Below are 25,605 nucleotides of genomic sequence, written 5' to 3'. Positions count from 1 at the left end.
GTGGCCGACAAGAACTGCATCATGCCACTGAAGATGCCATCGCTTGGCTAGATGACTATGTACACGCTAAATATAATAAAAATAATGGAACCATTAGGATCTGGAGTCTAAGGAGCAAAGGGAAGGGGCTATGAAATGAGTGCAAAGATGCAGGCAATCTCTGCTTAGCAAAATGTGTTGATTCACTGAAGCCCTCAATAAAGCAGAACTTAGCCCATCTTTTCCGCTCTTCATGGAGCCCTGACCCATCACACAAGAGTTAATCTACAAGGAGAGGAGAAATGGGATAGGAGCTGGTGGAAAGTATAGCATGCACCTTACCATGGATTTCCCCTCCTGAGGCTTGAATGCTCTGAAATAATTAGTTAGGAAGCACGTTCGGGTTTTAGGGAAGGTCATTCAGGAGACCTGTACAAAGCAAGATCCTGGTGTTGTGAGGCAGAGCATCGCCTGGCGAACTTGCAAGTTGCAGTTCCCTGTAAATGTTTTTGACTGGTTCTTTCTCACTTGGCAGCTCAGGGACCTTTGAGGTTCCAGAGCTTTTGTGTTAAGATGTATGGCTTAACCATTCACCAATATAAAGGGTGAGCTTTGCTGGAAAGAAAAACACTGCAATCTATAATATAGCTTGTTAATTGTTTGACAGCCCAGCAGAAAGCAGGAACAGAGAGACCCAATCTAAATCACTTTATGAGCAGAGATAGTCAGTTGGGGGATTTTCGTTTTACTACACTGCAGTCAAATATAATACCAAGCTTCCTAAATTGACATAATCTCAAGATTATAGTTCTCTGTGGAGACATTTGGGTCGGTTTGTTAATTATCCTGGCTTTCCACACATCAGGCGAAGAGAAAGAAGTGAGCAGTCAAACCAGTCCCATAATTATTTCAGTGCTACATGTTAACTGTGGGAGAGACCTTTCAAGAAATGGAGATACATGTGAGAATGGCATGGGATGGGGTGAAGGAGAGAAAGAGAGAGATGAAAGCACAGCATGAAGTACTCGGAGAAAACTAGGGCTACGGCTAGTACTGGGGGTGTAGGAATTCAACTAGGATACAGGCAGCCCGTCATTCGAAACTTCCATAGTTCAGGACAAAACCAGTATTTGGCACTTGATTAGCGCCTGTCATCTGGGTGTACTGAGCACAGCAGACTGTATAAAAATTGGAAAAACTATTGATTTGCAAGTAGTAGGGCACGACCTTCTTTTTTGCATGTTTATTAGTCCTTATAAATGGAGGTACAAAACCTCTCCACCTCTGATAAGTTTGCTGGTGGGCCTTGATTGGATCTGAAGTGGTCATTTATTTCATCCCTATATTTAACTTTAAATGAAGTCAGAATTGTTATTAATATATTTATTATTTCATAGATTTCAAGGCCAGATGGGGCCATTGTGATCATCTAGTCTGATCCCTTGTGTGACATTATCTGATTAAAATATGACCATATAGATCATTGTTGCAACCACTGTTATATATTGGCAACAAATCTTGTGCAAAATGTGGCAAGCAAGATGTGTATGAAAAGGTCATAATTTGCTGGTTATGATTTTGCTATCTGTATGCATGTATCATTTTGGTATTTGAAGTTATGAATATTGGCTCTATACATGGATTTCAAACATTTGTTCCTAGGGTAATGCCCACAAGGTAGTTACCCAGCACATCTTGGAGGGACTAGGAAAATTGAGTGGCCCATCAAAAGAATATTTAACTGACAATGAACCATTGGAGACGCCTATCTACACTTAATGGAATTTTCTGCTGTGACTAGACGAAATGCAGGGACATGGGACTTGCCCATGTAACTCCAAACTCCATCTTGTTACTGTACTTTTCCACAGTAAGAACAATGGATTCCCTTCCCCATGGCAGAAGCTATAAAAGGCCCTGGAAGTCCCTCCATTTGGCCTCTTTCCTGCTCAAACCTCTGGACTATGGATTTATACTAAAGGGAGCATTCTATCCAAGGGACTGAGGTCCTTCCAATGATTTGGAAGCAACCAGAGACTTACAAGCCAGCAGTTTGTTCCATCCCTGCTACAGCCTGATCCAAGAACTTTGCAATTGTTGTATGTATTTGATTCCTTTAACTAATTTTAAGTCTCGCCTTTCTTTCTTTTTTGAATAAACCTTTAGATTTTAGATACTAAAGGATTGGCACCAGTGTAATTTTTGGGCAAAGATCTGAAATTTATAGATTTATCTGGGTATATATTGATCTGGTCCTTTTTGCTCAGGAGAACCTTTTATTTGATGAGACTGGTTGTAAAGAGCCACTCATCTTTAAATCCAGACTTTTTGGGTGGTAAAAAAGAACTGGAAACTGGTTTTATGACTTCTTGTTAGCCAGCGTGGTAAAACAGAAATTTACTTTTGTTGCTAGTTTGGTATGTCTTATGGAAGAATAGCCACCAGTTTTGGGTTGTGTTTGCCCTGTTTCTCAGCAGTTTGTCCTGAGTTTGGTATTCTCAGTTGTGACCCACTGAGGCATGGTTACAACCTGTATAAAAAAGGCCATAGAATCTCCCCAAAATAATTCCTAGGGCAGATCTTTTAGAAAAAGCATCCAATCTTGATTTTAAAAATGTCAGTTATGAAGAATCCACCACAACCCTTGGTAAGTTGTTTCAATGGTTAATTTCTCTCACTGTTTAACAAAAACTATGCCTTATTTCCAGTCAGAATTTCTCTAACTTCAGCTTCTAGCCATTGGATCATATTGTACCTTTCTCTGCTAGATTGAAGATCCTATTATTGAATACTTGTTCCCCATGCAGGTACTTATAGACTGTGATCAACCTTTAACCTTTTCTTTGTTAAACTAAATAAACTGAGCTCCTTGAGTCTATCACTCTAAGGCAGCCTTTCTAATCCTTTAATCAGTCTCATGGTTCTTCTCTGAACCCTCTCCAATTTCTCAACATCCTTCTTGAATTGTGGACACCAGAACTGAAGACAGTATTTCAACAGCAGCCACATAGGTGTGAAATACAGAGGTAAAACATATATAAAATATAACCTCTTTACTCCTACTTGAAAGTCCTCTCTTTATGCATACAAGGATTGTGTTAACCCTTTTGCCCACACTGTTGCACTGAAAGATAAAACAAACGTTTTTTGATGGACCAGGTTTACCAAATGATTCAGATCACTCTGTATCAGTGACCTGTCCTCTTCATTATTTACCACTCTCCCAATTTTTGTGTTATTTGCTTTTATGGTTTCTTCCATGTGATTAATAGAAATATTAAATAGCACAGGGCCAAGTACTGATCGCTGCAGGAACCCACTAGAAACACATTCATTTGATGAAGATTCCCCATCTACAATTACATTCTGAGCCCTTTCAGTTAACCAACTTTTAATCCATCTAATGTGTTCCATGTTAATTTGCTATTGTTCTAGTTTTTTAATCAAAATATCATGAGGTACCACGTCAAATGCCTTACAGAATTCTAAGTACATTACATCAATATGATTACTTTTATTGCCCAAATTCTAAATCTCATCAAAAAAGATATCAAGTTTGTTTGAAAGGATCTATTTTCCATAAATCTATGTTGATCAGCATTAATTATATTATCTTCTGTGACAAAGCTCTGTCCTTGCCTCCGTGGGTCCCGCGTTTCCTGGTGGGTTTCGCTAGCCTCAGAGGCTCACTGTGACCCTGCATGTAACCCTTCTCTCTCTAGAGACAAGGGTCACAGTCTACTGAGTCATTTTCATCATAAGCAGGTGAGGGAGGTTAGGAGAAGTTATCCTTCCTTGCACAGTCTCTGTTGTCTCCCAGTCTCAGTGATTAATCAGGGAGCAAAGGTGGGGGAGGGGAGAGCCAGGACATGTTTAGAAACATGACATGTACAATTCCCTGGGCTACTTCCCCCACAGCAGCCATCACTTCCTCAAGCTCCAGTTCATCCTTACCTCAGGGCTTCCTTCCTTGTGCCTGATATGGTGTGTACTACTCAGCCTCTTCAACAGCGCAACTTCCTCCCACAGCTCCTGACATGCACACCCACCTGACTGACTGGGAGGCTTTTAACTAGTTTCAGCCAGCCCCTGATTGGCTTCAGGTGTCCCAATCAACCTAGCCTTCTCCCTGCCTTCTGGAAAGTTCTTAATTGGTCCCAGGTGTCTTAATTGACCTGGAGCAGCTGCCATTTCACTTATCCTGGTACCAGGGATTTGTTTAGCCAAAGCTAAAACATCTATCTCCCACTACTTTTCTATAGCCATCTGGCCTTTCCCCGTCACACTTTCTTTAATTCTTTATTAATCAAGACCCATATCAGCCACTCCAGGATCTTGCCCAGACTGACATCCCTTTTACCCTTTTAAAATATTGGCACATTAGCATTCTTCCAGTCTTTCAGAACTTTCCTGATGTTCCGAGACTTATTGAAAATTAACATTAACAACCCAGTGAGCTCCTCAGCCAGCTCTTTTAAAATGCTTGAATGAAAATCATCTGGATTTGCTGATTTAAAAATATCTAACTTTAGTAGCTGCTCTTTAACCTCCTCATGAGATACTAGAATAGAAAGAGTGTTATCATATGATATGACTATCATTGTTTTTTCCCCAAATAGAGAACAGAAATATATATATTGAACATGCTTTTTTCATTATTATTGATAATTCTAACATTTCTGTCTAGTAATGGACCAATACTGTTACGATTATTTTTGTTCCTAACACACTTTAAAAACTCCTTATTGTTCTTAACTCTGCTGGCCAGAGTTTTCTCCTTGTGTCCCTTTGCCATCCCTTATCAATTTTATACAATTCCTAACTTCTCATTCATATTCATTACTATCAACTCCCTCTTTCTTTTTACTATTACTAAAGGGCCTAGAAGCCTTAGTCATAGACCAGAACCCTGTTGTGCTGAACAAAAGGACAGTTCCTAGCCCAGGGAGCTTACATGCTATCTTTTTGTTGCAATTATGACACTGAGCTGCAACTGGGAGAAATACCCACCTGTGATATATTACTACTTTTAGGGCTTGATTCAAAATCCATTGAAATCAGTGGACTTGGAATCTAGCCCAGTTGTGCCATCACTGGTGAGTTACAAAGAAGAAGGTCATAATGAAGGAGGTCATAATGAAGTTCAGCTGCCAGTGAAAGGCTAGTCCCCAAAGATCATTTCCTGAAAATGACATCACCAAATTGTACTGTACCCAAAAGGAAAGAATACATAGCATCTGTCCAATTGGTACTGTGTTTCTGTGGCTTGGAAACCTTTCTGAATCCCAAATTATGCTTAAAAAATCCCAAAACCTGAAGTGGCAGAATGGAAATCAAAGCAATGCTATTTTGCGTGGTTTCTGGTAAAACATGCAGGCAGTGATTAGCAGCTCATGAAATTTCTATACCAGAGGCAGAGGTTAGCAGGAGATAAACAATCTTTGCCCTCTCCGCCCCCAAAATGAAACATATGAAGCAAGTTTAAGGATCCAGCCTCTATGCTATTGAAACATTGAGGCTTCATTTCTTGTTCTTATGCTGAATGTGGATGTGAGAAACCGTAGGGGAGTTTTTAAGCTGCAGTGCCACTGTTTTTAGATTTACTTTCACATGAACCAAAATAGACAATGGAAAAGAACAAAACAAACTTTCAGTTTCCAATTAGGAAAAGGCTCCCATCTGTTAGTGGTGCATGTGGTCATCATACAAATGTACTATCTCAGATTGTAACGGGAGCAGGAAGAGTAATTAAAGGAATCAGGAAATAACCATCCAAAATGGAGGGTGTGTGGCCCAATGGATAGGGTACTGGATAAGGAGTTAGCAAACCATTCTGTTCTAGCTCAGACACTGACTTTGCTTTGTGACTTTGGGCAAATCATCTTTCTGTGCCTCAGTTTCCCCATCAATCATCAAGGGGATAATGATAATTACCTGTGTCTGAAAAGCACTTTGAGATCTATGGATGAAAAGCACTGTATACTAGCTAAATATTTTTATTAAACAGCGCTTGGGCCAACCATGCTTTAGAAATTTTTAGAGCAAAAGATTTACAGAATGTGCTCAGGCTTGCTCTGCTTTAAAGAAAACTAGTCCCCAGGTCAGTTTGTGAGGTCACTTCATCAGTCACCACTTTGATGCAGATAGCCCTCTACAATGCATTGCGCAGAGCACTAAAAGAAAGCTGGCTATTTCTTCACGTTTCACACCTTCTTAATTACCCACCTGCGTTCCTTTTATTATAAAGGCTTGAATAGGATCACTCATAAACTAAAGGCCAAAAGGAAATTGCCAGTTTGTTAAAATTGCCTCATTAATGTACAATGGAATCATTTAATATCTGAACCTCAGGCCCCATAATTTTCTTTTGTTAGTTCCATGGCACTCTGAAGCCTACATGGCCCACAGTGAGCAAAAAACACATGCCCTCTAGCCTAGGGGAGCTACACTTTTAACCAAAATCTCAAATCCTTCCACCATAGAGTATCACATTAACTCTTCCTGCACTAAAGCTTGGATTTCACCCCAATCTCTGTTGAAGTCCCAAGCATGATCCGAAAAGTAATATCACATTCTCCTAGGTATTAGTCCACTCAAGTGGATGCTTACCTGTTTTCAATCAAACTGCTGTCCGGTGAAGTATTAAAGCAATAGAACCTCTTGAGTTGAAAGGGGCCAGGAGGAGTATCTGGTGCATTCTGGTAAAGTGGGGTAGGATGTTTTCATTACTTCTAGATCATTTCTAAAATGCGAGGAGTGAGTGTATCTGTGAGAGATTCAGAAGTGATGTTAATGATGATGTAGGTTGGTGTCCATTGGGAGTGAATACTGATGATAAAATGGCTCCATACTTTATAACGTCCTGTGTTATGCAGATGAGACTAGAAGATCATAAAGGTTCCTTCTGATTTTAACATCTATGTGTATCTAAGCACCATCCCCAGCTAGTTTCGTGGTCTAAATATGTTTTAATTAAAAATAAAAAACATGTAGATTTTTAAGGCTGGAAAGGGTCCCTTATGATCACAGATAAATGAATAAATGAATGAATGCATGAATCTTTATTTCATATCTTCTTGCTTCTCTCTGTGGATGACTTTTCCTGCTACAGCCTCTTTCAGGGTTTAAGTTGCACCAAATTACTCTCATTCTGACGTTCACTTACATATCATTTGCACATTCATTTCCAGTATCTCTGAATGCAGCCCAGAGTCCAGCCTAGCCTTCAGTATCACAAGCGAGGACAATGTTGTACCATCCCCAGCTTGTTTCATGGTCTAACTCTGTTTTAGTTAAAAAGCAAAACAAACTAAACAAAACCATTCCTGTTATTTCAACCACTTTTTTCCATGTATCAGCTCCTGTTCCAAAGGATGACAGATCAGGCTATTTTAGCTTCCGTACAACACAGACGATAAGACTGGTCAAGATATCATTTGGCTTCAGCGTTTGACTAGAAGATCTCCTGTTACAATGAGATCCATAGGGTGACTATACACTGAAGCCATGGCCTGTCCTGTCCAGGCCTTCTTTTCTCCTTGTGTCTTTGTGCCATACCCAATTTGCTGTTCAGTTTCCTGCAAGTCTTGGACCTTGGTATTCAGCTGTGTAATTCCTACCATTCAATTGCACAGTTCCCAGAGTCTGTAATAACAACAACAATTAAGGATGAAGAGGCCGCAACTAGAGCTATATATTTTTTTAAATTTATGCCACTGCCAAAGAAAGTGCAGCAGAAACAGCTGCATGATCTCATCCATCCACGTCTATGACAGGGTAGCAACAGTTACCCTTAGGGTATAGTAGCTGTTCACAAGTCTGGCTCTTGATCATAAGACAGGGTCACTTACAGTGCCAAGTGGCTTCTTCTGTGATGGCTGCTCTAACAATGAGGCTTTGGAAAAATTTCCCCTGGGGGGGCAGGAAATTTAGTTTATAAAACAAAACAACTCACATTAAAAGATGAGCTCTAAACCAATCAAAGTCAGAGATCAGCGTTCTGGTTGCTTCACTTTCTGTCCTCTGTTTCTATGGCATCCATGTTTCTGGTTGTGGGCCTTTAGTGGAACAGTATAGGAGGAATCAGAGGCCCAGGGATGGGAAATAGGATGGCTCAGGGTGCATCTTCACTAGGAAAAATGGTGCGTTCTTACCTCAAGTTAGCTAATGCATGGCAATTGACACAAGATAAAATCCAAGTGAAGCAGCCAGAATGCTGAAGTCCCTGATTTTGATCCTTGTGTTAGTTAACACAAAATCAGAATACACCTTTTTTCCCCTAGTGAAAACAAGACCTCAGGGTCTTGGATAAAATACTTGTCTGAAGTGGATCCTTTGCATTATTTCAAATTCTCCCTTCACTACAGTAGAACCTCAGAGTTACAAACACCAGAGTTACAAACTGACTCGCCAACCACACACCTCATTTGGAACCGGAAGTACGCAATCAGGCAGGAGAAGATTAAAAAATAAAAGACACAAATACAGTACAGTATTGTGTTAAACGAAAACTACTGAAAAAAATAAAGGGAACGTTTTTAAAAAAAAAAAGATTTGACAAGGAAAGGAACTTGTTTCTATGCTTGTTTCAGTTAAATTAAGATGGTTAAAAGCAGCATTTTTCTTCCGCATAGTAAAGTTTCAAAGCTGTATTAAGTCCATGTTCAGTTGTAAACGTTTTAAAGAACACCCCATAACGGTTTGTTCAGAGTTATGAACAACCTCCATTCCTGAGGGCTTCATAACTGAGGTTCTATTGTACTATTACGAGGAAACCCAATCTCAGCCTTTCTGTCTCAGCTGAGCTCATCGTGGAAGCATTTGAATTGAGTTCTGATGTCGGAGGAGTGGCTGTGTGCCAACATGATGATGAAAGTGTCAAGTAGAAGAGACCTGCTCAGAACAGGTTAATGCTGCCCTCCGGTGTTGGGGCATCTGGGGGAAAAGGCAGAGCTCGCATTTGCAAAGCAACAAAGGACCAAGATACTGGGAATCAAAGGCAGACGCAAACATCTGTTTCCACAGGGGCATCTCTGGCCTAGTGGGTCTTGTATTTCCGTTGGGGTTTATAGAAAATGGTGAAAAACCTGGCACAAAGGGGACTTGTTGCCAGCAGAGAAAAGCTTTATTTTACTCTTTCAGACTCCCCCTGTGTTATTGTCTTTGTCCAGTTTAACCTCACCTCTTTTATGAAATTAAAATGATTGGAGCAGATAAGAAGCAAATTTAATTTAGGCGGTATTTTTTAAAAACAAAAAAACAAAAAAGGAGCCCAGGCAGCTCTCAGCAGCCTTGTTAGTCTCTTTGAAGCTCTGACTCATCTTCCTGGTCCCATTAAAACGTAAAGCACGTGTGGTGGGCTAGCCACACAGTGGGGAATCTTGCCTAATCCTATTTGAGCTCCCTTTATTTTCACAAATCACAGACCTCAGCTTCAACATTCAAAAGAGAGGGGCCCTTGGATTGGGAGCAGAGGATTTCAGGCAGCCCCAGTCAGCTGCTGAGCAGGCTTCATAGAGGAGTTTTCAATGTGACTAACCAGGTAAATAAACACTGGCAAAACCATCTTTTAACCCGAAGACCCCCATTGAGGCAGGACATTAAATCAGGTGTCTGGATGTATTTGATCAGGAGGCATGCCTTGTGCTCTACAGACCAGCTTTATCTCCATGATGTAACGTTTTGCGCTGACTCAGGGTCATTAACAAGAGAGCCAACTGCTCACAAATCAGAGCAGATAAACAAATCGAGAATAAGAAACAGTGCTGGGGAAAGAACACACATCTGCCTTATCACTTGGGTTCTTATCTCATGGCCTAAGGGTACATGAGCTAAAGTACACAGTGTGTTAATTCAGGCCATCTCCTAGTGTTCCTGTAGGCGACCAAGTTTTAATGCTGCTAATGTGAAGTTGGGGGCGGGGGGAGATATAAATTTTCACAGATGATTAGAACTTTTTTGATAGGCACCATGCAATTATTGCCTCCAGAGAGCTTCGTATTTTCCTAAGACATTTTCTATTGACAGGTTTCAGAGTAGCAGCCGTGTTAGTGTGTATTTGCAAAAAGAAAAGGAGTACTTGTGGCACCTTAGAGTCTAACACATTTATTTGAGCATAAACTTTCGTGAGCTACAGCTCACTTCATCGGATGTGTTCAGTGGAGCTGTAGCTCACGAAAGCTTATGCTCAAATAAATGTGTTAGTCTCTAAAGGTGCCACAAGTACTCCTTTTCTATTTTCTATTGAGAGTCCTGAAGGCAATTCCTCTCTCTTCTGCGTAAATTAGGGGCCTGATTCTGAGTTTTATACAAGTGGAGCACCACTGACTTCAATTTATTTCTCCTGATTTACACCTGTGGAAGGCAAGGCAGACTCAAACCCTGTACAGCTGGGTTTCCACACTGCAGAATGTAGGGGTCACCATACAGTTCTCCATATTAGACTGGGCAAAAAATTGCCAATTAATAGTTTATTAGATGAAAAAAATGCTGTTTTGGTCGACCTGAAACTCATTGCAAATTCAACATGAATAGTTTCGGCCAGAGAAGGAGGTGCTGCTGCTGCCGTAGTCCCACATCGACTCCCTACCCCCATGCTCATCCCGTGTGCTTATTACTTTTAGCTTGGTGGTTAACAAGTTTCAGAGTGGTAGCCATGTTAGTCTGTATCAGCAAAAACATTGTTCTTGGTGGTTAAGGCATTCACCCAGGATGCTTGGAGTCTCAAGCGTCAATCCCTGCTCCAGAAGAGACCTGAAATGCAATATTTTTTAATTCACCAAAAACTCCAAAAAATTTCAGCTTTGGTTCAACCATAACCATTCTTTTTTATTTTGTTTTCAGAATTGCCACTGAACAAAAACAAAAACACCCCTCACTTCTTTGCCCAGGTCTACTCCATATGATTATATCCTTATCATTCATACAGTAGTGGCCTCTACCAATCAACCATTGGGCCATGCTATGTTGTGAGCATAGAAGTCCTTTCAACAAGCTGACCCATACTCCTGCCACTAAATTCAGCCATAGCATACAATAACCAGCTGCAAAGAAATCAGTGGGACTCATGCCTGCTTATGCTAGGCTGAATTTAGCTGCTGAAGTGCCAGGCATTATATAGCCCTTGTAGATTTAATGATCTATGCATTTTCTTCATGTTCATATGACACATCTAATTCTTTCACTCAGATGCATGCAACAAGAACACAACAAGAAATCTGGGTCGCCATCATTATTTTGGACTGCGAAACCTTTGGATAGGGGTGAAGGCAGGAGTTGTCCCCCATTGTGTAGGGAGCACCAGGAGATGAACACTTCACATGAATTAGCTGTCTTCGCTCCCCTCCACACCCACTATATTTAATGCTACTGGGCCAATCCTGGCCACCTGTGAAAACCTTTCCTTACTAAACACAAAGTTAATCTAGTTGAGTTCTAGATGAACAATGGCAATCCTCCAAGTCACTAGTCATTGCTTGTACTCAGCCAACAAACTGCATGGTGAAGGGGAAGGAGGGGGGTATTTGCAAGGGTTCCAAATAGCTGGTGTTTTCTCCAGGTCAGGGAGGGCTTCCTCTGGGCTGAGCTTTTCTTTTTCTATTCTCCTCCTTGATCTATTATCCCATTTAGAAAGAGTTTACAGTTCCTTTCAGTCAGGATGACCTTTATTTTACATTAAGAGAACAACAGCAAACTTAAGGTCTCCAAGAAGGAGCACAGTGGTGTGTCTCCTAAATGACTGTCTGCATTGACCTCTGCTTCTCTGAATGGTTCCCTGTAGCTGCAGAGAGCAGAATCTTAGACTTTTAAATGGGTAGTGCACACACAATCCAGAATGACAGTTATCTATCTAAATAATACATCACATTTCACCAAAAGTCACGCAAAAGAGGACATCATGAGGCTCACCTAACCCAACCAGCAGCCTATACATACACTAAATTGTAATTGAAGTTTAAATAAAAGGACTTACTTGTTTGTAAGGCTTGCCATGAGTCTGCCTGGGAGAACTAAAAGAGATTGGACGTGGGGTTACTAAAATACACTTTTAATACAAGCCGTGCAGGTGTAACCCACTGGTGATTGCATGTTATAATTCCTCTCTACAACCAATATAAAGAAGATACGAGTCTAGAGAGCTCTATCTCGAACTGTAGAACCTCAGGCTTTTTAGCTCAGATTTCCCTGGTCCAATTCCCATTGTGTCAGTCAAGATGGCAGCCCGCGGATCAAGAGAGATCGTATTCCAGTCTGGAATAGGAAGTCCAAAACTCCTCTCTTTTTCTTTGCTAATACTTGGGGAAGTTTTGCTCAAGATGCCAAATTTTTCATCTTGTAACAGCCAGAGCTGGAAAACCAGCTCCAAACATGGTTTTTGGTTAGCAGACCGGCCTTGACTTCTGCAATTGTGTTCATTATTTGTATTTCGCTGATTAGTTTTGATGAAGCATTTCCAACCTATAGGGCGCTGACAAACTGTTCTCTTTGGATATTCATTATTCATGTTGTACAATTAGTAACCTGGTATTGTGTATGCTTCCTAATTAGATGACTGAACAGTTTTAAAAAGGAGACTAACTAAACTTGCATAACAATTTTGTAGCCAAATAATGATTCATGCTAAGATTTGTGAAATTTTCAGGATTCATAAATATTTTCACAAATAGCTGGTGATGTCTGAATACCCATATGAATCATAGGGAATTGAACTCTGTAAATGAGTAAATATATTCACAAATTGATTTAAATATTTTTTTCTAGCAGCTCTAGCCAATAGGAAGCTATCAGAAACCCAGTGGACATGTAGATCTGGGCAATTAAAGATATATTATTAGTATATATATTTTGCTAGTAACAAGGAATCCCAAGAGAGCAAAGCCCCATCATGCGAGGTGCTGTACAAATGCACAACAACAAAAAGTCCTGGTCCAAAGAGTTAACAATCTAAAGAGACAAGATGGTATGATCCCTATTTTACAAATGGGGAACTGAAGCACAGAGAGGTTAAACCCAGATCCTCAAAGATATTTAGGCACCTTACTCCCATTGAAATCACTGGAAGTTAGGAACCTAAATACCTTTGAGGATCTGGGCCTAAGCGACTTAAGAACATAAGAGCTGCCATATTGGGTCAGACCAAAGATCCATCTAGCCCAGTTCCTGTCTCCGATAGCAGACAGTACCGGAGCTTCAGTGGCAGTGTACGGAACAGGGCAATTTTTGAGAGCTTCACCCTTGTCTTCCCCCTATAACTTATATAGTTCTTTATTAAGTTCTACTTTTGACCATCACAACATCCCTTGGCAATGAGTTCCACAGGTTAATTGTGTGAAAAAGTAATTCCTCTTGTTTGTATTAATCTGGCTTGTGCAAATCACACACTGAGTCTGTAGGAGAGCTGTGAATTAAACCCCAATGCCTTAAGTCCTAGCCCAAGCACTCAACCACCAGATCATCCTTCCTCTCTGTCTACACAGTTGTATGTATGTTTACATATCTCATAAGATGATAAGAATGGCCAGACTGGGTCAGACCAGTGGTTCTTCTAACCCAGCATCCTGTCTTCTAACAGTAGTCAGTACCCATATGCTTCAGAAGGAATGAACAGAACAGGGCAATTTATCAAGTGATCCATCCCCTGATGTACACTCCCAGCTTCTGGCAGCCAGAGTTTCAGGGAGAGCCAGAGCATGAGCTTGCATCCCTGACCATCTTGGCTAATAGCTATTGATGGGCCTCTCCTCCATGAACTTATCTAGTTCTTTTTTGAACCCTTCACAACATCCCCTGGCAATGAATTCCATAGGTTGGGTGTGCATTATGTGAAGAAGTACTTTCCTAAGTTTTAAACCTGTTGCCTATTAATTTAATTGGGTGTTGTGTTATGTGAAGGGATAAACGCTTCCTTATTCATCATTCATAATTTTATAGACCTCTATCAGATCCCCCCGTTACTCATCTCTTTTCTAAACTGAAAAGTCCCACTCTTTTTAATCTCTCCTCTTATGGAAGCTGTTCCATACCCCTAATCATTTTTGTTGCCCTTTTCTGTACTTTTTCCAATTTTAATATCTTTTTTGAGACAGGTTGACCTGAACTGCACACAGTATTCAAGGTGTGGATGTACCATAAATTTATATAGTGACAATATGATATTTTCTGTAGTATTATCTATCCCTTTTCTAATGGTTCCTAATGTTCTGTTAGCTTTTTTGGCCTGCTGCTGTACATTGAGCAGATGTTTTCACAGAACTATTCACAATTAGGGTTGCCAGTTTTGGTTGGATATGTTCCTGGAGGTTTCATCACATGACATAATCTTTAATTAAAGATTAATCTTTAATTCCTGGACACTCCAGGACAATCCTGTAGAATTGGCAACTCAACGACTCCAAGATCTTTCTTGAACAGCTAATTTAGACCCCATCATTTTGGATGTATTTTTGGGATTACATTTTCCAGTGTGCACTACTTTGCATTTATCAACATTGAATTTCACTGCCATTTTGTTGCCCCATTACTAAGTTTTCTGAGATTCCTTTGTAACTCTTCACAGTCAGCTTTGGACTTACCTATCTTGAGTAATTTTGTCTTATCTGTAAACTTTTCCACCTCAGTGTTTGCCCCTTTTTCCAGATCATTTATGAATATGTTAAACAGCACTGGTCCCAGGACAGACCCCTGGGGGGACCCACTATTTATCTTTCTCCCTTGTGAAAACTGACCCTCTATTCCTGTCCTTTCTTTCCTATCTTTTAATCAGTCACTGATCCATGAGAGGACCTTCTCTCTTGTCCTACGACTGCTTATTTTGCTTAAGAGCCTCTGGTAAGGGACCTTGTAAAAGGCTTTCTGAAAGTCCAAGCACACTATATCCACTGGATCACCCTTGTCCACATGTTTCTTGATACCCTCAAAGAATTCTAATAGGTTGGTGAGGCATGATTTCTCTTTACAAAAGCTGTGTTGACTCTTCCCTAACATATTGTGTTCATCTATGTGTCTTATAATTCTGTTCTTTACCATAGTTTCAACCAATTGCTGGTACTGAAATTAGGCTTATTCCCTGTCATTGCCAGGATCGCCTCTGGAGCCTTTTTGAAAAATCAGCATTACATTAGCTACCTGCCAATCATTTGGTACAGTAGACACATGTTTGCACAATACCCTCTCGGATCAGTCTGAAATGAGACAGAATGGGGACTCTAGGAGTCAGGGAAAAGAGAGGAGTTTGTTTTTCTTTGTGCTACTTTATCTCACTTCAATGGGAGCAGTCAAAAATGTTGAGGATAAATGAAAAACAACTGTTGGGCCTGAGTCCAAGTGGTTCACAAAGAACCCCAAATGAGTTTATACCTTTCTTTCCAGTTGTACAAATAAAAGGTGCTGGCATAAAAACGAACAGCATTTTTCTTTGCGGAAATCATTCGCTGAACTCATAGCGTGAACAGAATTTTCCCCACCCAAAATGCAATATTTTGCAATATTAGGTTTTCCCTGTGTTAAGATCTTTCCGGAGAGACATCCAGCTGAGGCCCTGCCCACTTACAGTCATTACAGTCTCTGTGCCAGTTTTTGCAAGATCAGCAATGCTGCTTTGGAGCCTGGGCTGCATTCCAATTCAGGTAACTACTTTCAGCCTCCCTCAAGCCCTGCTGCACTTTCACTGGGACAGTATTTCCTGCTCTCGTATTGTTGCTGTGCACTGTTAAACTGCTGTCATGCCCCCGCCCAGAGGTAGGCGCACACCAGCTTCCAATTAAACATAACAATGGGCAGCTTTATTTTGTATCTAGCTTCTTTCATAAAATCATAACCCAAAATGTTTTTAAAAGGTAAGTAATCCTAGTAGGAAGGAAATTAGAAGTTAAAAAAGTTACATTTTCAGATGGGCTTTGAAGAGTTATAGAGTCAATGAAGCAGAGTGTTACAGGAATACAGATACCATGGTGATTTGTACAATATAAGAACCAGATTAGGATAGAATAGAAAGGCTGTCCTATAATAGTGGCAATGCTATATAACAATGCAGAGAGAATATGGGTGCATAGTTAGGATGGAAGTCGAAAGACAAAAAGCTCCATTTTGGAGGCTGGTATAAATCCATGCTGGATTTTCAAAACAATGAGGGCACACTGATCTCTTTGAGGAGGGTGGCAATGAAGCTGGTTTGCAATATGTGTAAGGCCCTTCATTTTCAGTTTTTACTAATTTTTACTGAAAAATCTCCGGGTTTACAAAAGCTATTATTCAGTTTTTACCAATTTTCATCCAAATTTTGGACCACTCAAGTACACGAAAATGCTGAATATGTTGAGAAAATCCAGTATATGACATTAGGTGGAGGTGTTTATGTCAATAATAAATTAGTCTAAGTAAATGTGAGGCTGTGTGTACTTAAAGGCAATGTGCTAGAAAATATGCACACACGTGCATGCATATGTGTATGTGTATGTACTGTTAATGAAATAAACCATAGCGTTAAACTGCTTTTACTTTCAATACTGTTACATTTCTCTATTTCCTGCTTTTTTCTGTCCTCCCATCCCCCAGTATTAACTCCAACACTTCTCCAGAAAACTAAAGTTAATTTCTTGCATTCATTTTTAATTTTTTTTAAATAACATACTGATAAATTCTCAAGAAATTTTAAACAAAATAAAAACTGAAAATGAAGGGCCTTGAATACGTGAGACATTGGGCAGTAGCAGCAGCATCTTGTTCAAGTCTGTCATTACCCTTAATTCAGTCTCCTTGTGCTTGTGTATTATATACAGGCTTTAATTACATGATCATATATTACCTCCCCCCTCCTCAAAAGACCCCTGCCTCATTCAGACAGGGCACACAATGGACCTGCTTTGGGAATGAATCAAGGTTGTGTAGTGAAGGAGGCTGTTGTCTGTAGGACTCTTGCTTCATTGGTTGTACAAGTTGGAATATCTGTCAAGAATGAGGCAGGGGGTTGTAGGAAGGGAAAAGATGATCTCATGGTTAAGTCAGTTGAAGGCTGCCCTCGAGAATCAGATTCTGTCACTGCCTCTGTCTCAAGGTTCCCATGTGATGCCGAGCTAGTCACTGACACCAGACTTTCCACAGGTGGTTACTAAAAAGTGTTTCAGAGTAGCAGCCGTGTTAGTCTGTATTCGCAAAAAGAAAAGGAGTACATGTGGCACCTTAGAGACTAACAAATTTATTTGAGCATAAGCTTTCGTGAGCTACAGCTCACTTCGAGGGATTCAGATATTCTAGTGAAGAGACCATAGAGAAGCCCAAGAGGACATTAATAATTCTGTCTTCAGAGCAGGGTATGGGTAGTGTGAAGTAAATCGAACAATGAGGCTAAAACAAAAAATCCCATGAACAATCAGCATAAAAACACATCATAATGAGGATAAAACAAAATATTGAATAGCTGCTTATTAAGTGAGCCCTGTCCAGCCTGCATACTGAATGAGGCAGGGGTCCTGTGGTAAAAATCGTATGTGATCATGTCCCCAGTCAGTTCGTTAACCACAAGACCATCTTTCCCCAAGACTTTCAAGCTGGGATATAAGGTAAGCCATTGACAAAGGAGTTCGAGAACATAAGGGGTGAGAAGAAAGAAGGGGGCAGATACGGATTTACTCAGTAAGGAAACCAAGGCAGTGGCATACATCCATTCAATAGCATCACTCTCAGGTCCCCCCCTCCCTTTTTAGATCAACAATACCTCACAGTTAATTGTTTAGAGAGTGTTTACTTTATCCTGGTGTATAAAAGAAACTGAAGGGCCTGATTCTCCTCTGATTTACGCTGTCCCAAATCAGGAGTAAATCCACCAAAGTCAAAGGAATTAAAAACTGCCAGGGAGATCAGAATCAGGCCCTAACTGTTTATTTAGAATTCTCCAGGGACAACAGAAGGGAAAGAGGGAACTGAATGAAACACTGCGTAGGGCACACTCCGCAGTTATTAGAAAATTCCACCTTCGTGCAAATTGTATTTCATCACTTAATTAAGAAGGCATTTATTCTTCCACTTTAATTAATATCTTGTCTCTTCCTTCCAAAATACTTAATCATAGAGTGAATTCATACTAGAAATATTACCCCGAAGTGAACATTGGCATCTTACATCTCAACAAATCTTTTAGAGAGAGATATTTAATAGCAGTAATTATAAACTACTCTGCCAACTTATGGGCTGCTTTACATTTCTGGCTTCCTGCCACATTTTTTTTTCCCCAGCTCCTAATGAATAGCAACTTTTGTGTACCATAGAGCTGTGCTCCATTTAAGCAATATCCCCAAAGAAATTGGCCTTTACCAGTAGTTAATCACAACTTTGTTAGGCATTGCCTGGGGCGATTTGACAAAACCCATTCGTTAACTAGAAACTGTAAACAGTGGTTTATATCTCAGCAACGTATACTTTCCGTGAGGCCACATTATAATAGACGGAAAATCGGTTATTTCCTGAGCATCCCATCAACAACCAATTTTCCACCAGTCAGCCCAGAGATGGATGTCCTATGGGCATAAAGGGAACTGGATTAATTGATGTCAGCGTCTAGTGAGGAAAGATACCAGAAACACACACGAGAAGCTAGTGGCTTTCGTAACAAAATAAAAATAAGCCACTGTGCAATATTTGAATTTCATCTTGTAAATCAGGTTAGCCTTTCAAGAAAGTAAACTTTGCTATTATATTACTATTGATATTACTCCTTAGCAGGAAGAGTAATTAAGCCCTAGACTAACTTACGTAGAGATGTGGTGGATTCTCTGTCACTTTACGGCAAGACTGAATGTATTCCTAAAAGATATGTTCTGGCTCAACCAGAAATTATGGGCTTGATACAGAAATTACTGCCTGCAGTTGGAAGGCCAGTGTTATACAGGAGATCAGACTCGGTGATCATAGTAGATCCTTAAAATCTATGAACCTGAGACTATTTTAAGGATTGATCATGCAATCTTTAGTCAAATGAGTAATCATTACACCTGTCCTTGAAGTGAATGGGCTCACTTGCCACTATACTGGTGTAAATAATTTAGAGACCCAATTCTGCTGTCTCTATACACATGGAGTACCCTTATTCACTTCGGTGAAGCTACTCATGCAGAATCCCCTTTTGAGGTCTCTAAATGTTTGCAAGACAAATAAAAAAGAAAGCTGGCAGGATCTAGCCTATTGCTTAGTTTCTCATTAAGAAATCTTCCTTTCTTTCTGTCAACTGTACAGCTGGGGTGTGTTACAAATGGCAAAATACTAACCCACAGCCATGAGCATAACCGGAACAATTCACTCTTAGTGTTCTCGGTTTGTTTTGTTTTGAAGTTTTCCCTCTGATCCAAGAACTGGGAAGTCAGATCACAGATGCAAGTGATTACATGCACCTTCAGCAGATGGCATAGAAATATTGCAAAACCCAGTTTTCAATTCTTTAAGGAAGAAAAAAATATCCAATTGAGTTAACAATTCCTTCTCTATTTTCCTTCTTAATGTGATAAATTGATAGGACACTATTTTATCAACACTTTCTAAAAAGTGTGACAAATTCCTAAATAAGGGAAAGAATGACTCCGGATGACTGACTAGCCAATGGAGTTGTTGTTGTAAAGCATGTGATTGCAACTCCTTGTGACATTACTCTGAAAAGATGGATTAAAAGGAAGGCATGTGTTGCAGTGTAAGTTACAACTTATCTCAGAAAGTTTTAACTTTAGGCCTTTGCATGCCTAAGGAATCATTTTAAAGGGAGCTTAAGCTTTACGAGTCCCTTTAGATTCCTACATAAATCTGCAGCTGCATAGATAGTTCAAACTATTTGATGAAGGGCTGGGAGTTTGAACAGGACACAGGGAACCACGATTCATGGTTTCTGTCCCTGGAAATGCCACAGAACCTCTGTGTGAATTTGGCCAAGGCACTAAAATTCTCCATGCCTTGGTTTCCCCTCTCCAAAATATGGAAAGAATATGGGAGCATTCTGAAGTTTGGTCCATATGCATGGCAGATCATTAGATGAATGGTGCTCAAGTGAACAAAATAATTTCCGAACAGCTTTTTGCTGTGCATTCCCTGCACTATTCTCCCCCACTTCCCTGCTGCCCGGCTCCACCTCCAGCCAAATTCTTGCCTTTCACCTCAGTTTTGCTGTTAACAGATCCTCCACAGCTGTGGGAGCAAGATTTTCCCATAAGCGGCTCCTCTGATGTGTCCATCTTATGTAGATGGATATTTTGATGTAACTAGACATTCACAAGTTTGAACACTTATCCAGGGTGGAGGTGAACTATCCCAACCCCATAGGTCTGCTAAACTGAAATGAACTCTAGCACGAGCAAGACTACTCATGAGATTTCTGAAACTTCTTTTTTTCCCCCCCAATGGGGACAGAAATACCACAATTTCATCAGTGCAAGCACTTCAGCTTCCAGTCCTGAGTCCTGCTTAGATCCAGAACCAGGAACATTTTAGAAATACTAAAGGTTAAGCAAACTTTTTTCAAACCTCAGAAAATATTTGGATTGGGTCTTATGTGATCTTTTCTGATTCACCCATTCGTATGGACCAGCCACATCACTGAGCTTTGGAATTGGAAGGATGGATGTTCATGGAAAAATCAGAAGATGGTTGGGATGTGCTAGAAAGGGTTATTTTAAAGATGAATACAATTACCCAGAAGAAACAAGAATGCAAAGACAAGAGTCTTCAGCAACATGACTGTCAAAGAGCTGGATGGCTTTGGGGGGCGGGGAATGTTCACATGTATACAAAATATATCTGGCCGTGATTTAATGGTAGGCTTAAACATGCTTTAAAGAGTTCTAAGCACAGGAAGAAATATGCTGCTAGTAAAGCTTCCGTGTTATCAGCACAACTAAATAATGACGTGCAATGTGTCATGTGTAAAGAATATATTAATGCTTGCATAAATATTTTCCTAATGTCTGCCTGGCCGATGTCTACTTGGCAAATAACCAGTGGATAGTAAATAATGCTCACGTTTCTGTTTATTTAAGGTCTATTTTCTCCCTTGTATTTTACATTGGCAATCATTGGAGGCCATGCAGGGGAAGGGGGGGGGGAAGAGCCGCAGCCTTGTAAAACGGTTTGTTTTCCTTACAGATTTTGGGAGAAATAAACTGTTTATATCTTGGTGTTTCGCTGCCATGGCAGTGGATTGTTTTGTGTGAGTATTAATGGTGTAAAGCTTAGCCAAGCGGTAGTTTATAAAGGGGGGAGGTGGGGGGAGATGTGGAAATTGAAAGAACATAGTGAAGAAGACACTCCCTATATTCTATATAGGTTTTTGTACTGCACTCTTCACTGCAATAGCCGAGCATCTTTCAGTAGTGCATTAAGCAATGTGATTCTACATCTGTCCTGTGTTGTTTGTTCACTCATCCTCTCCCCAGAGGCCCATGCCTGTGCAGTGGAGGGTATTGTTTTGGAAGGGTGTCTTTTGTTTGTTTTAATATAAATATCCCTGTGACTATGTCTATATGTAAGAGAAGGCAAGGTCCAAGAAGTGTGCCTTGCACTTGGAGTGGAAAGTGGTAAGGTTTGGAGCTGCTCCATACTTCCTGGGAGAATTCATTCCACACTCTCAGAACGTGGGGAAAGTTCTGTCTTGCACAGACGAGTTTTACCCTTATTGCTGGGAGTTCCATAGGGCCGGAGGGGCAGAGTTCTCAAGTGTGGTCTTTGTCCCGGAGCTTTAGACAATCTTTTAGGTATCCTGGGCCCAAGTCATGGAGCAGTTTGAAGATAAGGATAGAGACCTTGAACTTGATTTGAAATTCTATGGGCAGCCAGAATGGAGAGCAGAAGTCAGGTCTGATACGTCTGCACTAGCCTGTGTTGGAGAGGAGAGATGCAGCAGCATTCTGAACTAGCTGGAGTTTCCTAAGTGCTGAAGGCTTCATGCCCAGGTTTATTGCATTGCGGTAATCCAGCCGAGAGGTGACTGAGGTGTAAATCACTCAGTGACTCCATTGTTAATCTGGAGAACCTCCCTGTAGTCCATGGAATTGCCTGCACTGGGACAGTGTGGTGCTCTAAACCTGTCCCCCTGGTACAGATCTGAATGAGGTTGTCCTGACAGGTGGGACAGGGAAACTCAAGGGGTCTATGGCCACGTGTGCATGTGTTTATCCTTACTCACCCAGCAACAGCTTTTACCCCTCACAGAATACCCTTCAGATGAGAGCTGTGCATGAAATCAGAGTCAGATTTTGCAGTTCATGTATGGATCTATTTGGGAGGTACCTTGGGGGAAAGGCAGAATTTGGGCCATGGAGCCCAGGGTTCAAGACCCTCTCCTTCACAGGGCCTTAGACCCAGCTTCAGCTCTAGCCCAAATGTCTTCAATGCAATTTGATAGCTCCACAGCCCAAGCCAGCTGACCGGTGGCCATGCCATGGGTCTTTGATTGCATTGTAGTCATGCCCAGAGAGCGCAGTGTGCATGTCTCCTCATCTCAAGCTTTAGCAACACTTGAGAACGAAATGGCTCCATGCTACACACAGCACAGAGTTAAGTACCCATTTGCCAGCCATATTCCATCCAACTTGGAGAGTACACCCCCATTTATACCACTGATTTTCATTTAATCTGACAAAGACAGCTGTATCTGTTCACCACGTAGTCTATCAACATTTAATGGCTTGGTCCAAAACTCATTGAAGTAGATTTTAGCATTGGCTCTGATTGGCAAATTGTTTTGGTTGGTTTGGTTTGTTTTTATTTGCTGTTGCTCAGGCCTAGAAATATCTTGTACACCCCCAAAATCACACAATTCCACTGACTAATTGGAGAACCTTCAAATGCAAGGTTCCACATAAATATATCAGCTATACCTAGGTGATGTTATGGTCTCATGAGCAAAGTCTACAACTGTTTTCAGAGTTAAGTTCCTCTAATTCTATTTTCACCATCTGTGATGCAGCTGATTTAATGTGCAGATGAGGTAGTCAGGATTCACAATAGGCAGAATATCTAAAAATATATTTCTAGTGAAAGTTCCACTGCCAAATGAAATGGAAAGAAGGAAAATAATAAAGTAATGACTCAACTTGAAACAGTTGAGTTTTTTAAAAAAAAACAGTTAATATCCACTTCAGAGCTCAGCTGTCCCCCTCCAGCAATATTATTCACAGCTAATTAGAAGCTATTTTTAATATTTTGCTATAATTTAAATGTTCTTACACATTGTTTTCAACAAAAGAGAATGGCAAAAGGAAAGCTTGTCAAACTTGTCTTGGGGTTTTGCTTCTGTTGCTTTTTATGATTAAAATCTTTATTGATTTTTCCACAAATCAAGAGTCCAGAAACACTGACACAAACCATAAGGCAGCAGATAAATTGTAATAATGCTGGTACAATACTAGGCTCAAATCCTACACAGCCTAATAAAGTTATGTGGGCATCTGGAAATTGACAGATTAATGATGCATTTTAAAAAGTTGAGTACATTTTGAAAGCTAGAGATATTCCTTTTTATTCTAGACAGATAGATTAGATTGATTTATGGTTAAACAAGGTAATGTGTCATTTCAACACTGCAAGTCTCTTAGGGCAAACGGCTGATCATATTTAAACCGATGTAACTCAGTTGACATCAGTATGGCTACATAGGTGTAACAGAGTGAAGTACTTAAATCAAGATTGGATGCATTTCAAAAAGATATAATCATTCACAAATTACTGGATCAATGCAGGAAGCATTGGGTGAAGTTCAATGGGCTTTATTAAACAGGAGGTCAGACTAGATGATCATAATGATCTAGTCAGATCTTAAACTCTGAGAGCAAAATTTGACTTGATTATTAGAGCTGGGTGATTTTTTTCTGTGGATAGCAAACCTGTCCCAAAATCCACTTTCTGCAATGCTGAAAGTGTTTGCAAATTTGGGTCAAATTTGCCAAGTAATTTCAGCTGAATGAAAAAATACTTCAGAAACATTTAAATGTTTGACATTTTTGAAACAAACCTTTTGGATATTTCACTTCATTTTGAATTGATATTTGAAACATATTGTTTGACCTAAAGAAAATTTTTTTAATTTACCAAAATATAACTCCATGTAACCAGGCACAGACTCACCAGTGGCACCTCCTGCTGGTTGTCTCCCAGGACCCCAGTGCCCCTTTAACTAGGTGCTGCCCACTGGAAGTACCCCACAGTTTAGGTCTCCCCCTCCCAGGGGAATCCCCCACCCACTATCCCCACCTCACCTCAGCCCTAGGCTACTGCCAGTCACCAACTAGCCCCTGCTCCCTGGGGCAAACTGCTGTATAAGCCACTCATCACAGGCAAGGGGGTTTGGACCTGCTACCTCTACCTACCTATAGCTACCCCTGCAACCCCTGTACCCAATAGCCGTCCCAAACCTGCAGCCTAGGGCTTTCCTAGGCCAGAACTCCCCAGTCCTCCTCTAAACTAGCATCTCTATTCAGGTCTCTACAGCCAGGTCCCTACCTCTCAGGACTAAAGAGAGTCTCACTAAGCTTCTGGCTCACAGTCTTTATAAAGCCAGCTGGGCCCTGATTGGGGCGTGGCCCCCAGCTGCGGCTGCTCTGCCAATCAGCCCAGCTTTTCCCCTATCCCAGCCCTCTCCCAGGGCTGTTTTAGGCTCTTCCAGGTAGTGGGGGTAGTTACCCCCTGCTATGGGAAGAAGAGGTCAGTGTGCTTGGATTACCCTGCTGGTTGGAGCTCTCTGCCTCCTGCCCTGGAGAGCTGCTGCTGGCTGGGACCCCTTCTGGGAGCTGCTGCTATGGGGAAGGGTGAGCCTTGTCAACCGGCCAGCCTCCCCATCCTTCCGGAGGGAGGAGAAGCGAGGATACCACCACTGTTGTCACCTCTTCTGCCTGGGTCCTCACCTGGCTGGCTGCTGCCTGCTTGTTGCTGCTCCTAAGCTGGTCTCCTTGTGGAGGAGGAGGAGGAGGAGGAGGAAAACCGCTGTGAGGAATTGGGGAGGGGGTTAGTTATTGGACTGAGTGACTTGAACAGCTGTGCTCTTGGGGTGGTGGTAGCCTTTTGCTGCTTTGGGGGGGAGGTGTGGAGTCCTCCCCCAGTCCCTGTTGCCCCTGCCACATCTTCCTTCATTACCACCCTTTTTTGCCACTGCCCCCTCCACCAACCCAGCTGACCCTCAACATCTGCTGGTTTCCCCTCCACAGGGCTGCTTACTTCTTTGCCCACCACCATCCGGGATGGTTTCCAGCAGCGAGCAAGGACTGGAGTGAGCCCCACAAGTGCTTGTGGATGCACTCCCCCCCCCCTTTTGTTTGGAATTGGCTTCCCTCCCTCAGTTGCATTTGGGTGGGGGGCCTCCCCATTACCCCCTAGCCTAGTTTTTTTTCCTCCCTTCCTTCTGTAGCTCCCCAGAAGAATTTTCCCTGGTTGTTTGCCTGTCCCACCCTGACCCCATCCTAGGTTCCTGGGTTTGTTAGTGTGCCTGCCCCGCCCCAACTCTGGCAAGTTTGTTACTTTGCCTGCCCTGCCCTGCCCCAGGAGTTTGGTTCCCCCCCCTTGTGCTCTACTTTCTCCGCCCTCAGTTGTTTGCTGTTCCCCCTGACTCCTGCCCTGCCCAACCCGCAGTTTGGTGTGCCCATGTGCCCTTTTGGAGCGCTTGTG

The sequence above is a fragment of the Dermochelys coriacea genome, chromosome 8 (assembly GCF_009764565.3).
Source record: "Dermochelys coriacea isolate rDerCor1 chromosome 8, rDerCor1.pri.v4, whole genome shotgun sequence".
NCBI lineage: Eukaryota > Metazoa > Chordata > Testudines > Dermochelyidae > Dermochelys > Dermochelys coriacea.
Note: the sequence above shows the minus strand (reverse complement) of the source record.